The 14,679-nt window shown below is 38.5% G+C and overlaps 1 long non-coding RNA gene across 1 annotated transcript; it reads right to left on the bottom strand.

Moving 5' to 3' along the window:
* Positions 1-4,907: 4,907 nt before the first annotated feature.
* On the bottom strand, positions 4,908-8,794 carry LOC119493664. Its single transcript, XR_005208011.1, has 2 exons — positions 8,712-8,794; positions 4,908-4,963 (listed from the first exon to the last, which is right to left on the bottom strand). It is a non-coding gene; the product is annotated as an uncharacterized LOC119493664 (long non-coding RNA).
* Positions 8,795-14,679: the final 5,885 nt, after the last annotated feature.

Below are 14,679 nucleotides of genomic sequence, written 5' to 3'. Positions count from 1 at the left end.
AAAATGACAGCAAATATCATAGATTAGTACGCTATAAATAGAGTCATAAGATGTTATAATATAGTGTGTCGTAAAAATTTATATAGTATAGTATCTCATAAAAATGTCATAAAAAAGTCGTAAAAAAAATATATAGCCTATTATGTCAGAAGAAAATGTCAGAAGAATATAGTAGCATAGTATAGCATAGTAAGTCATGGAAATGTAATAGTACAGTATAACATTAAAAATGAATGAAAATATCATAGTATAGTGTGCCATAAAAAAAGTCATACAAATGTAATAGTATAGCATGCCATTAAATGTGATAAAAAAGGTCATACTGTAATATGCCATAAAAAGTAATACAATTATATAGTATATTATTTAAGAAAAAATGTATTGTATGCCAAAAAGGCATTAAAAAGTCAGTATAGTGTGTCAAAAAAAAGTCATAAAAAAGTCAGATTATAGCATTTCAATGAAGTGACAATCAAAGTACAGTATGTTGAAAAAAAGTCATAACAAGTTATAGCATAGTATGTTGAAAAAATGGTCATAGTTTAGTATGTTGAAAAAAGTAATGAAAAAGTCACAGTATTGTATGTCAAACAAGTCATAAAAAGTCATAGTATAGTATGTAAAAAAAAAAAGTAATAGTATAGAATGACAAAAAATGGTAAAAGGGTAATAGTATAGTATGTTGAATAAAGTTTTGAAAAAGCCAGAGTATAGTATGTCAATAAAGTGAAAAAAGTATTATATAGTTTGTTGAAAAAAGTAAAAAAAAAAAAAAAAAGTCATACTATAGTATTTTAAAAAGTCATTGTATTGTGAGGTAAATAAAACCATAAAAAAGTCATAGTATAGTATATCAAGAAATTCATAAAAAAGTCATGGTATAGTATGTTGAAAAAAAAAAAGTCATAGTATAGTATGTCAAAAAAAGTCATAAAAAGTTATAGCATAGTATGTTGAAAAAATGGTCAAGGTATTGTATGTTGAATAAAGTCATAGTATAGTTTGACAAAAAAAAGTCATAGGATAGAATGACAAACATGGCAAAAAAGTCGTAGTATAGTATGTTGAAAAAAGTCATGGAAAGTCAGAGTATAGTATGTCAATAAAGTGAAAAAAATCATAGTATAGTATATTGTCAAAAAAAGTCCTAGTGACTTAGAGGATGTGTGTGATGCGAGTAGCTGGACATCCTTGTCAACCTACGCAAGGTTTCATTGCTTGAACCTGGCTTCTCCCGCTGTCCCCTCATCTGTCCTCAAGGCTGCAGTGCATTCTTGAACTTTTGTCATTTGTTGTTCTTTCTGGGTCCTCTTTTGTTTTCCATTCCATTCCAGTGGCGTTGGCCTTGATGTTTATTTCTAACCATTAACCTGGAGAGACTCACTTTGTTCGTATACCTTTCAGTTGCTGACAATAAAATGCTTGAACTCGATCGATTGTGTTGTGCTGGTTTACTAAGATGTGACTGAATCCTCCTCTGTACAGCTTATTGACCTGCGGGTGGTGCCGACCACAATTGCTCCTGATAGTTACAGGTTCACTTTCATTCATAAAACCGTGTTGAATCGTGCCTTTTGAATAAAGATGGTTCAAATTTGAACCCAGACACTCTCCCAACATACATAACTGTGTATCAGCTGCACAAAAGAAATGTATGAGGCCAGCAGAACACAGTTTTCAGGGTGTTTTACTGATCTGAAATTCAGGCTAAAAGAATGGGTCAGATTTTGACTTAACAGCATGCGAGGGCTAAGTCAGCACTTTTTAGGCTGATTTGTCTGCTTTTTCCCAACGCATTGTTTGTCATCAGTATTGTGCTCGAATCCCATTTTTTCAACAGCCATTGTGTGCTATCAAAATTATATGACAGGTCCAACGATCAACTGAAACTGTCTCTCTCTAGAGCCAGTGTTTGGTTTGTCCATTCTGGGCCACTGTAGAAACATGGCGGCCGGCTCCGTGAAGAGTACCCGCTCCGTATGTAGATATAAACGGCTCATTCTGAGGTAACAAAAACACAACAATATTTGATTTCAGGTGATCGCACACTAAAGAAAACGTATTAATATTATATTCCATTTCTGCCAATAGATCTCCCTAAATACTGCACACCTTTCCTTTAAAACGACAGAACTGTTCTCTTACCGGGCAATTCGTCTGAATGAATTTGTTGTTTTGAGATGTCTTGGGTGACCCAGCGCCGGGCTCATGCCTTGGTTGCCCTTCTTCTCACGTTCTTTAAGATGCAGTCAATTGGAGGGGAGATATTGGGGTTTTCCAGGGTCCCAGATCTTTTCCTTGCACGGTTTTGTCCTCAGTGATGAGCCGTGAACTGGTTCACTCGTTCACTCGTTCACATCCTCATCCTCGTCGCCAATTTGTGGTGGCAGTTTAAAGATGAATTCACAAAGAGCAAGCATGTCCTTTAAGAATGTTACTGCGATAATCAGTCAAACATTTAGAAATGGACCTCCGAGCTGGTCAGCCAAGAGATCAAGAAAAGAAATACAGAACAATATACTTGTAAAGGCAGGCGTGCGTCACAAACATCCTTAGTTCTCACACTCAGCAGGTGTCTTTGCTAAACATACAATATTCTGTCTGCCCATTCAGACCTTTGTCTAGTCCAGGGTTCAGCAACATGCGGCTCTTTAGCCCCTCTCCAGTGGCTCCCTGTGGCTTTGACAAAAAATTATACAGAAATAAATAACGGTTATTTTTTTGGCATTTTAACTTTCATTAATCATTGTTATAGGCCTAAAGTGATTCTTACATTCTCCAACTGGAAAAATGTGTAGCCTATACACTAAATAATATAATAAGTTTTACCATTTTTTTTTACCTTTATTTATTCAGGGGAGATTCACTGAGAGCAGTGCTCTCTTTCACAGTTACACATTCACACCTGGAACCTGCCCAGTACAACCACAGTTTGATCTGCTGGCCACTGAGCAAATGGAGCGGTTGGGGTTAAGGGCCTTGCTCAAGGGCACCTCAATCACTTTCCCCACCCAGGTTTATCCTGCCGGTCCTGGGGATTGACCTGACGATCTTCCAGTCACAAGCTCACTTCTGTAACCTTTAGGCCACCATTGCCCGTTTCAGTCAACTAAACTGTGTGTCATAGTCTACGTACGTCTACGGCCCGGCACCTCTAATTTTGCCAATCCTCAATAGCGTTGGCTAGTCTTGGCTAGTTTCCTTAGCTACAGCAGGTTTCCATATTCAAAAAAGAGAAAATTCTCGGAGGAAAATGGAGAATTAAATAGTGCGTGGACAGATTTCTTTGCTTTCTGCGGCGAGAAATTAGCAAACAACAAAAAAAGTAATTGAAAGGCATTTCCAGAACAAACACACTGGAAGCTCCTGCTGAAAAGAGATTCCAGCCAAATCTCCTCAAGACAATTCTTCAATGTCCCGCCTCTTGTTTGCACCTGGCTCCTCTCTGCATTACACTTAACAGACGGTGTTACCTTCATTATAAGGCTCAAATACATTTTGCGGCTCCAGACAGATTTTTTAATTTATTTTTTGGCAAAAAATGTCTCTTTTGATAATAAAGGTTGCTGACCCCTGGTCTAGTCTGTCTATGTTTACTGTCTATGTTTACTGGAAACCAAGAGTAGAAGGTTGAATCCCCACAACTCGGTTTTAATAACATTCTGCTGTGACATGGCCTTACCCTTCACACAGACATCAAATGACAACACCTGCTTCTTTGTTTGTGGCTTTGGAATACTTTGGATGGCTGCTGAAAGCTCCGGGGATAAGGATTTATCTTGTTCAGTGATCACGCCCCAGAAAGGTCACCTGACGTTGCATCAATTTTAATTTGCTCAGACTAACTTGGTGACCATTATCACGTTGTACATATATTATATGTTGCAACAATTTTCTTGTAGTATTTTCACAGGCCTCTTCTGTTGGTGAGCAGATCATTACTGTAAGTGATCAGTTAGGTTGACTTAACCTTGCCAGAGGTTTTGCAGAGAATATTGCCAGACTTGGTCTTTGGACAAAGCTGTTAAGCCATCTCTGATCTTTTTATTGAGAAATATTTGTGTTCTGACTGATAAGGTTTCACATGTTACAGTAATTCCTAATTTCAGGAGTGACTGAAAATAAACCTGGTATTATACCTTCTATAGCCTCTGGCTTTAGTGGATAGTGATATTGGGTATTGGATATTGACCTTTACGTTACAAATATCATATTGCTTTTAGCCCGGAGAGCTTTAGGAATATCTGTCAGCTCTGGTAAATCAATTTACAATTTAACAATGACGTTGTTGTTTTTCTGAGCAGGAGCTTCTGGTTGCAGGTTTACACCTCTTTTCCGAACAAATATGTCATATGTAGGGCTGTCAATCGATTAAAATATTGAATTGCGATTAATCGCATTATTGTCCATAGTTAATCGCAAATGAATCGTACATTTTTGTATCTGTACCAAATGTACCTTAAAGGGAGATTTGTCAATTATTTAATACTCTTATCAACATGGGAGTGGGTAAATATGCTGCTTTATGCAAATGTATGTATATATTTATTATTGGAAATCAATTAATAACAAATATTGTCCAGAAACCCTCACAGGTACTGCATTTAGCATAAAAAATATGCTCAGATCACAACATTGCAAACTGCAGCCCAACAGGCAACAACAGCTGTCAGTGTGTCAGTGTGCTGACTTGACTATGACTTGCCCCAAACTGCATGTGGTTATCATAAAGTGGGCATGTCTGTAAAGGGGAGACTCGTGGGTACCCATAGAACCCATTTTCATTCACATATCTTGAGGTCAGAGGTCAAGAAACCCTTTGAAAATGGCCATGCCAGTTTTTCCTTGCCAAAATTTAGTGTCATTTTGAAGCTTTGGTTGGTACCAATGTATGCCTTATGCTTTCCAGTTTCATATGATACCAGTACCTTCACTTTAGCTTTAAAACTGAGCACGCTACAACCTAAAAAATCGCAACTTGCGTTAATGCGTTAAAGAATTTTTTGGCGTTGTAACGAATTTGCGTTAAAACGTAAACTTTAACAGCCCTAATCATATCACATGGTGTTTTGTATGATTTAAATCTGCTGTTGTAATGAATCAAAGGCTTGCCTGTTTCTGACCAACACATATTGAGCCTTTTGAGATTGAGATTGAGATATGTGGAGCTGCGTCATGCACTTTGAAAGAGTGGTGTTTGACGTCAACTGATACTTACTCTCCTGCTATACTTCTCCTTTTGGTACCAATTTTCCTGTAGTCTGATTTGAAATTACCCAGTAATTTAGAAATACGATGTCACTTCAGGCAGATTCTGCTGTACCTGTTACATGTCTACTGTTAACTTTATGATAGGTTGCTACCGGACATTTCCTTTGCATTATCCTTTATGTTATTTATGAATACCTTCCTGTCATTAATGAATAGGTGTTTTTAAATCCTTAATGGGATTTTTGGAGAGCCTTTTTTTCCTCTTCAGCACCTAAACTGAATAAAAAAGGAAAGAAGAGCTCTGGGCAGCCTTCAGCAGCATCTGCCGCTGGGAGAGAGAGGGGGGGAGAAAAAACTTTGTTTGTTTTGGTGTGTTTCACCTGGAGTGAGAGCACATTCAGTCATCACACAACCAGACACTTTTCTGATTGCTCAATAGGCACGAATCATAAAACACAAATTTTAGATTAAAAAGAAGCAACTTTCACAATACAACTAGGAATTGATGTCAACAGTTTAATCCTGTCCCCCTTATTGCAGTGTTTTTATTTTTCTAATTTGAATTAATGCATTTACTTATAAACAAATGCAAATGAACCACAATCCTTTAATCCTTTCACAATCCTCAGTATCTTACTGGAGCAGAAACCAAAAGCTCTACGATGCATTTATAAAACATCAACATCAAGCAAAAAACAGATCTGAATGGTACGTTTTCAATAAAGATGGTTCAAATTTTAACCCAGAGCACCCTCCCAACATACAAAACAGCAACAGCTGCACAAAAGAAAAGGATCAGGCCAGCAGAACACAGTTTTCACGGTGTTTTACTGATTTGAAATGCAGGCTAAACGAATGTGTCAGATTTTGACTCTGAACAGCATGTAAGGGCTAAGACAGCCTTTTTTTTTAGGCCAACAAAAAAACAGTTAGGTTTAGGCAACAAAACTACAACTTCTTTAAGTTTAGGCAAAAAAAACCCAGTTAGTATTAGTCAACAAAACCACAACTTCTTAGGTTTAGGCAACAAAAAAACACTTATTTAAGTTCAAGGAAAAACATAGTGTTTACGCACACAACCTCACATTGTTTGTTTCACACGGGATGTAAACTCCGGTCTCCTGGGTAAAAGTGTTTTGTGTCCCATCCTTCGTCCCCGACCTCCACCACTTATGGAGTTTCACACTGTCTATACTACAGCGCCTGACTTCTACTTCTGCTCCTGTCATAATTACTACGGTCGCTAGATGTCGCTGTTGTGTGCTTTTATTCCTTCTTTCGGTGATCTACCATGTGAATAGATGATAAAACCTACTAGTGGGTGTAGTAGGCCCCTATTGACCCACATCTATGGGGCTTATAGCGACTGATAACGCTTATTTAATAGCCTGACAACAGTCTAACCGGCTGTCTTAACGGACAATTCCTCTGAGTGAATTTTTGGTTTTCCAGGGTCCCAAACCTCTGCCGTGCACGGGTTTCATTGCAATAATCAGTCAAACATTTGCAAATGCACCTCCGAGCTGGTCAGCCAAGAGATCAAGAAAAGTATACAGAACCATATACAATTCTTGTACAGGCAGGCGTGCGTCACAAACAGTCAGCAGGTGTCTTTGAATAAACGTCTGCCCATTCGGACCTTTGTCTAACCTGTCTATGTTTACTGGAAACCAAGGGTAGAAGGTTGAATACCCACAACTCAGTTTTAATCATATTTTGCTGTGACATGACTTCACCCTCTCACACAGACACAGAGACATGCAGCTCCTTTGGCTGCCTGAGTGCGTGGGGCCAAAGGTTAACAATCTGACAATACATAATGTTTTATGGGGAGGGGGTCATTACGTGTTATGTGTTCTTATTTCTTATTTTGTGTCTTGACTGTTATACTGACTGTTTGTTGTTCTGTCATGAGCCCAGTACACTGAGGCAATCCCTAACAACTACGTTGTGCGGCAATTAAGTATTGAATCTTGAATCTCGAGTATGTCCTTTCTGCTAACAGCACGTCGCCTGCAGTGCATTTACATTTCTCCCTCAGATTTCTCATTTAACATGCATAACATGCAGCCTAATTAGTGTTACTGTACTTGACTTTACTCAAGACCATATTCACTATGCAGCCCTCTATAATGAACCTTCATTTCTATGGCACATGCCACACAAAGAAAATTAATGAATTAAATTAGTGAGATGCTTCTCCAGTGGCAGAAAAAAGAATTCAGCATGTTTAATTTGTGTATTTTTTAATGCCAGTCACGATTTATTTCCAATGATGGAACTGCATCACTGAGGATCAGAGCACAGGGAATAAAATAAAGAATAAATAAGGAAAATTGATCACGATATACATACATACAACATATCTGAAAATGCTTTTTAAATGGTTGAACATACTGTATTTGTTGATTAGAGTGTTTTTACTGTATAGTACTGATAATACTCCAAGGCCATTGCAGCCATGGTTGGATTATAAGACAATGTGCCCCTGGGTACCGTACAGATATATAAAAGGCCCCCTACCCCTCCTACATAGGAGCAAGACACTGACTGAAAGAGACACACAACAACGTATACGTGTTATTTGTAGGGTTGTTTGTGTATCTTTGTACTACTCTTTTGTCTCTTTGTGGTTGTGTTTCTGTGTTTAGAGGCAGAGGCTTACAGACAAGAAATCTCTTTTAACTATCTCTTGAAAGCTCATATACATACATATGTATTAGGGCTGTCAATCGCATGATTAGCCGTGATTAATTACACATTAATCACACATTTTTTATTTGTTCAAAATGTACCTTGAAGGGAGATTTGTTAAGTATTTAATACTCTTATCAACATGGGAGTCGGCAAATATGTTGCTTTATGCAAATGTATGTATATATTTATTACTGGAAATCAATTAACAACAACAAATATAGTCTAGAAACCCTCACAGGTACTGCACTTAACATAAAAAATATGCTCAAATCATAACATGGCAAACTGCAGCCCAACAGGCAACAACAGCTGTCAGTGTGTCAGTGTGCTGACTTGACTATGACTTGACTATGACCCCAAAACTGCATGTGATTATCATAAAGTGGGCATGTGTGTAAAGGGGAGACTCGTGGGTACCCATAGAACCCATTTACATTCACATATCTTGAGGTCAGAGGTCAAGGGACCCCTTTGAACATGGCCATGACAGTTTTTCCTCGGCAAAATTTAGTGCAAGTTTGAAGCATAGTATAGCTAGTAATATAATAGTTAGTATATATATAGCTAGTATGACATGGATGGTACCAATGTATTCATTAGGCTTTCCAGTTTCATATGATACCAGTATCTTCACTCTTGAGGTCAGAGGTCAAGGGACCCCTTTGAAAATGGTCCATGCCTGTTTTTCCTCGCCAAAATTGAACGTTAGTTTGGAGCATTAGTTGGAGCGCTAGTATGACATAGTTGGTAGTGAGTGAAGACCAGACTCTTCACTCTAGCTTTAAAACTGTGCACCCTACCACCTAAAAATGGCAAGTGGCGTTAATGAGTTAAAGAAATTAGTGATGTTAAAACAAATTTGCGTTAACGCATTATTAACTTTGACTGCATTAATTATAAGACAATAGGCCCCTGGGTACCGTTTTGTGTGTGTTTGTGGTTGTTTTGTGACACTTTGGGGCAAAGGCTTACAGATATACAGTATATGTATGTATATATATACATATATATATATGTGTATATATATATGTATATATATATATAATTAATATATTAATTGGTCATGCTGTTGATGTTAGAATTTGTACAAAATGGAACATTATATGGTATTATTATTTTTATTTCTTTATAGCAGACCGTTGCTATGTATAGCAGACCGTTGCTATGGGCGCAGTTCTGATGTCGGACTCTGGCGGACCATTTCTGTGTAAAATTATTGATTTCATAATAATAGCTGTGTAATAAGCGGGATAATGTACAGCTAGTGGGTCATTGTTGTGAAAGAAATCCATTCAGCGCGATGTAAGGGCGTCCACCCCTCCACTCGGCGTCAGGGTGCAGCGTCGCCCTGTCGGGGTTTCTTTCACAACAATGACCGGCTCGCTGTACATTACCCTTACGTGTGTGTCACTGTCATGAACTACTGCTAACCAGGACTCACTTTCCTTTAGAATGACTTCCGCAATCTCGGTACCGTTTAACCTTATAATTCTCCTTCTCCTTACAAGCAACCTAAAATACAATGTTGTGTAATCCCATAAAACAGCTCACAGTTTTTCAAAGGCAGGAATTGTTGCAGGACTTTTACATTTAACTGGTAATTTGCTGTGGACTTAGCATCCATTCCATACTCTACTGTATATCATTTATTGGAATTCACTGCCTGTTTGCTTGAAGCCGTAACATGTAAAGCAGAGCACAGAGATACTCCTGCTGCGATCTGACTATAATGAAACCTCTGTTCTGTGAGTACAGAGCACATATCTCAAACCTTGATGTTATACTGAGATCAATATTAAACACTGATTCCATGTTGGTGCTTTTCACTGCAGTGCTATGAGCAACAATATCAATGTTCATTATTTTTCCAAATAACCCGATCCATCTGAAAACATTAATGAAGTGGGAGATAGTTTCATACCCTCAGAGAACAACGTTGTAAATTATTTTCAGTAAAAAGTTATGTTGGCTCATTTCTCAACAAAAGGACTTTCAATGTTTTTTAATATAATGACGTCTTCCTTTCATTCTGTCTTCCTGTACATTTTTTTAAACCATTTGTCCTGTTCAGGTTTGCAGGGAACTGGATCCCATCTCAGCACACACTAGGCAGGTCACCTGACGGTCACAGAGCTTAAATATACTCTTGAGGTTCATAAATGTAAGCATGTCAGCCCGGTGTGGAGCACAGTCCTAGTTCATCAACCCAGCTCCCAGTGAGGACAAAGAAAAAGCCCCATTCCTTACTGGACAAAAAAACCCACTAACATCTGGCTTTTGCCTTCAGTGGGAAAAGTTACAATCAACATTTTACTAACAAAGACCACGGCAATAATGGTGCTGTATGGGTTTGGAACAGTGTTCAAGATTAGTGTGAAGATAAAGGAGAGCAATGATGATGTAGGAGGAATGGGTTAGGAAGGAGGATGAGGGATGAAGGGATGAGGGTCAAAGGATGAAGGGATGAGGGTCGAAGGATGAAGGGATGAGGGTCGAAGGATGGAGGGATGAGGGTCGAAGGATGAAAGGATGAAGGTCAAGGGAAGAAGGGATGAGGGTCGAAGGAAAAAGGGATGAGGGTCGAGGGATGAATGTCAAGGGAAGAAGGGATGAAGGTCGAAGGATGAAGGGATGCGGGTCAAGGGATGAAGGGATGAGGGGTCGAGGGGATGAAGGGATGAGGATCGAAGGATGAAAGGATGAGGGTCAAAGGATGAAGGGATGAGGGTCGGAGGATGTAGGGATGAAGGTCGAGGGATGAATTTCGAGGGAAGAAGGGATGAAGGGATGAGGGTCGAGGGAAGAAGGGATGAGGGTCAAAGAATGAAGGGAGGAGGGGATAGGGATGAAGGGATGAGGGGATGAAGATCAAGGGATGAGGGTCAAAGGATGAAGGAATGAGGGTCGAAGGATAAAGGGATGAGGGTTGAGGGATGAATGTTGAGGGAAGAAGGGATGAAGGTCAAGGGATGAAGGGATGAGGGTCGAGGTATGAAGGGATGAATGTTGAGGGATGAAGGGATGAAGGTTGAGGGATGAAGGGATGAATGTCGAGGGATGAAGTGATGAGGGTCGAAGGATGAAGGGAGGAGGGGAAGAGGGTCGAGGGAAGAAGGGATGAGGGGATAGGGACGATGGGAAGAGGGGTCGTAGAAGGATGGATGGAGGAGAGCGATAGAACCGGTGGAGTCGAGACTCAGAGTGGGGAAGCCGTCTATTTACAGAGCTCCCAGTGATTCCTGTAATCAAACAAGAGAGAAAGAGTGAGAGAAAAGAAAAAGGGGTTTTGGGGGAGAGATGTAAAAACTGGGGGAGTTAACGGATCAAGTGTGTTTAAATACTTTTGCTGCGGAAATGGGATGTGTATGAAGCGTGGTCTTTGTTCCCGAACTTAGTTATAAAACTTCATTCATTAGCGGGGCAAATGACTCTGCAGTGGTCATGGGTATTTATCGGCTCAGGCTCCGATTGGCAGTGATGGAAACATGACACCCACAAAATATAAAATGAATATGCTCTCCTCAAAGCCACCAGACTCCAGTCAGACAACCGGAGTTTGACCTCGCTGATCGTCACACTTCATTCAAACTCAGCAGAAACAAAGTAAAACTCATCAAAACCATATTTGTTATTCTTCCCACTGTTCCAACATTCACCAACTCTGGTTTGAGAGTTTGATATAGAGACTGAATAACTGATATAAAAAAAGAACCAGTGCAACAGCACGGCATACTCCCATGGCAAAGGAGTCTAACGCCTATTTGTAGCGTGTTTTACCGTGTCTAAAAGACTAACTTTGGTGGGAAAAGGGTATTATATTTGTGCCAACAGAAACCTTGCATTCCTCTGTTTCCAACATTGTATTTAGGCATCTTAGGCTGTTTTAGCCTTTTTTGAAAACTTGTAATTTTGCCTTTATATACCACAATATATTATATATCATATTATGTCATATTTTATACCTATATTCTAACTTGCACAATTTTATATCCTAGATTTTCATTTTGTTTGTTTTTTTACTTGTGATTTTTATACATATTTAATTAGCATTGATAGAGAGAGCTTGAAACCCAAGATTTTTATTGACAACTGCTTCTTTAATTGTTGTGCATTTGATAATAAATAACATTAGAAAAATGTTTATGCCAGTGATTGGTATGATTTTTTCAGCACATCACCACCTATATGATCTTTTTTTTTTTCGCTTTGACATACTGCATCAATATATTGGACCACAAAACACACACAAAGAAAAACACAGTTATGCCCAGTGCGTTCAGGAGCATAACAAAGAAGGGAAATCCATACAGCAGCAGTTTAAATAAACAAGTAAATGTAAATGTATTAAAGATAATTTGAGGGAGAGAGAGACAGCCATCTTTGATTACCCAGTTTATATTTGCTCCCAGCAGGTGAATACAATTTCTTAATGAGAGAAGGGGGGGCGGCGGGGGGGGGGGGGAGGCAATCAGAGGGACTGAACGGGGGAAACAGGCAGGCCAAGACAGACAGAGAATCATATTGACCAGGCTGTCACAACATAAAATCAGATTTGGAAAATTATGTTTAAAAAAAAACAAAAACACAAATACGCTCAATGAATCATTTTAAATGTTGGACATATAAACACATGTGAACATATACAAGTAAATTGAGATAAACTCAAACTATATACAAATATTTACAACAAAAAGCAGGTGTTGCGTAGGCGTCTTTTTTCCGTTTTAGCTATGCCACTCTTCAAAACAGTTTACGTTCACAATTAGTCAGAGAACTACATTACAGGCCTTGTATTCACAGAGTGTGAAGGGTTCCCAAATAGTGCAGGAGTAACATTAGTGAAATTGAGATTCTTTACTGTTTAGTTTTTTTTGCACGTTTGTTGGTTTTTGCTGGAAGAAGTCCATTAGTGAGGGTTAAAAAACCTTAAACTTTATTAGAATCGTCACATACATACAGGTACATACTGTACATGAAAATTTGACCTCTGCATTTAACTAAGCCTTGTAGGAGCAGTGGGCTGCTGTAAAGCGCTTTGGGAGCAACGTGGGGTTCAGTGTCTCGCTCAGGAGGAGCCGGGGATCCAAACGCCAACCTGGTGGCAATTCAGAAACCTGCTCCCATTAGAAAGGAACGACTACTCTTAAGTTCTTAGTTGAGATACAGTATGCCCTTCTGGTGCACTTAACTTTTGTCGGTGACCTTTATACAGAGTCAATATGAGACAAAAAAATTACAATGTTGTTTGAGATTCTCTCTTTGTTAGAGGAAGGGGACGAGGTAATGGTGGATAAAGCCTTCCTCCTTATAAGTGACATTTTGTCTGCCATAAATGTCAGTCTTGTAATAACACCAGTCCTAAGGTCTAATTGATGGCTTACCCAGGAGGAGGTGTTGCAGACACAGGAAATTGCTCGCCTGAGGATTCATGTTGAACGAGCCATTAGAAGAATTAAATAATAGCATGTTTTTGATAGAACATTACCCATGACCACTGTAAGGTCTATAAACCAGGTCTGGAAGGTGTGTGCCCTCCTCACAACTTCTCAAGGACAATTGTTCAGAACCTAAATGTGCTATTGTATTGCTATGTTTGTTTCCTGTAACCTAGCTCAGGCAGTTATAGGCTACCTAATCACTTTTAAATACATTTTTATAAAAGCATCTACTAAATGCATTAACATTTTTTATTTTTTTTATTTATCCTTTATTTAATCAAAAAGGTCCCTTTGAGATACAATATCTCTTCTGCAAGGGAGCCCTGGTCACGATTGCCAGTAAGTCAAAAAAGTTTCAGATATGAGTACAAACGAGGACAGATAACATTACAATATAAAAACACAACAACAGACACAAAACATACAGAGATCAGAAGCTAAAATAATCAAGACAAAAATAATAGCACTTGTTAAAAGCAACTGAAAAACAACACATTTTACACAAGAGATGTTAAGATATTTTTAAACATGTCAAGAGGGTAAAGATTCAAGTTAAGTGTGCCTCGCAGCTCATTCCAAGCTTGTGGAGCGTGACAGGAAAAGGCAAATTTACTCAGCTCTGTTCGGATGATTGGGACCAAAAGAAGAATCTCTGATGATATAGTGTTATATAAAGAGGCCCGAAAATTTTAACATGATTTTTTTTGAGTTACTTTTTTTTGCCTCTTAGGAATACAGGTGAATTTTATTTTTTTAGGCTGATTTTTCGAAGTTACTTTGTTAAGTGTTTGTTGTTGTTCTAAGTAGGACTAAACATTCAGGTTTTCTACCGGGTGAGATTTAATTTCTCCATGCACTCTGAACACAAGGTACGTATAAACTGTTTCAACGGCATGGCGTCGCTAGGCAACAATTTGTGTCCGTGTTTACTTCCTGTCAGTTAATGTCATTCACATACACTGTAAACTCAGTCTCAAAATCAGCCTAAAAAAATCTTCCACCTGTTTCCCCTAAGAGGTAAAGAAAAAAAAAGGAACTTAGAAAATTCATCCTAAAATATTTTAATTAATTTTTTTTTTTTACATGTGTTTCAGAGACAAAAAAAAGGAACTTAGAAAGATTATCCTGGCAAAAAAAAAAGTCCCACCTGTTCTTAAGTCATAAACACAGGAGAGAAAATAGTTTAGATCAGACTTAGAAAATCGATCACCAGAAAAAAAAAAAAAATCTTGCTTGCCTTTAAGGGCTTCCGTAGATGTAGCTTGTTAATAAACCTGCAACTTGGGAAAGGTTAAGACCTGCCTTTGTCATTTCAGTAAACTTATTATTAGAA

The sequence above is a fragment of the Sebastes umbrosus genome, chromosome 8 (assembly GCF_015220745.1).
Source record: "Sebastes umbrosus isolate fSebUmb1 chromosome 8, fSebUmb1.pri, whole genome shotgun sequence".
Classification (NCBI taxonomy): Eukaryota; Metazoa; Chordata; class Actinopteri; order Perciformes; family Sebastidae; genus Sebastes; species Sebastes umbrosus.
The sequence above is the reverse complement of the archived record's forward strand: the minus strand, read 5'-3'. Positions and strand labels throughout refer to the sequence as shown.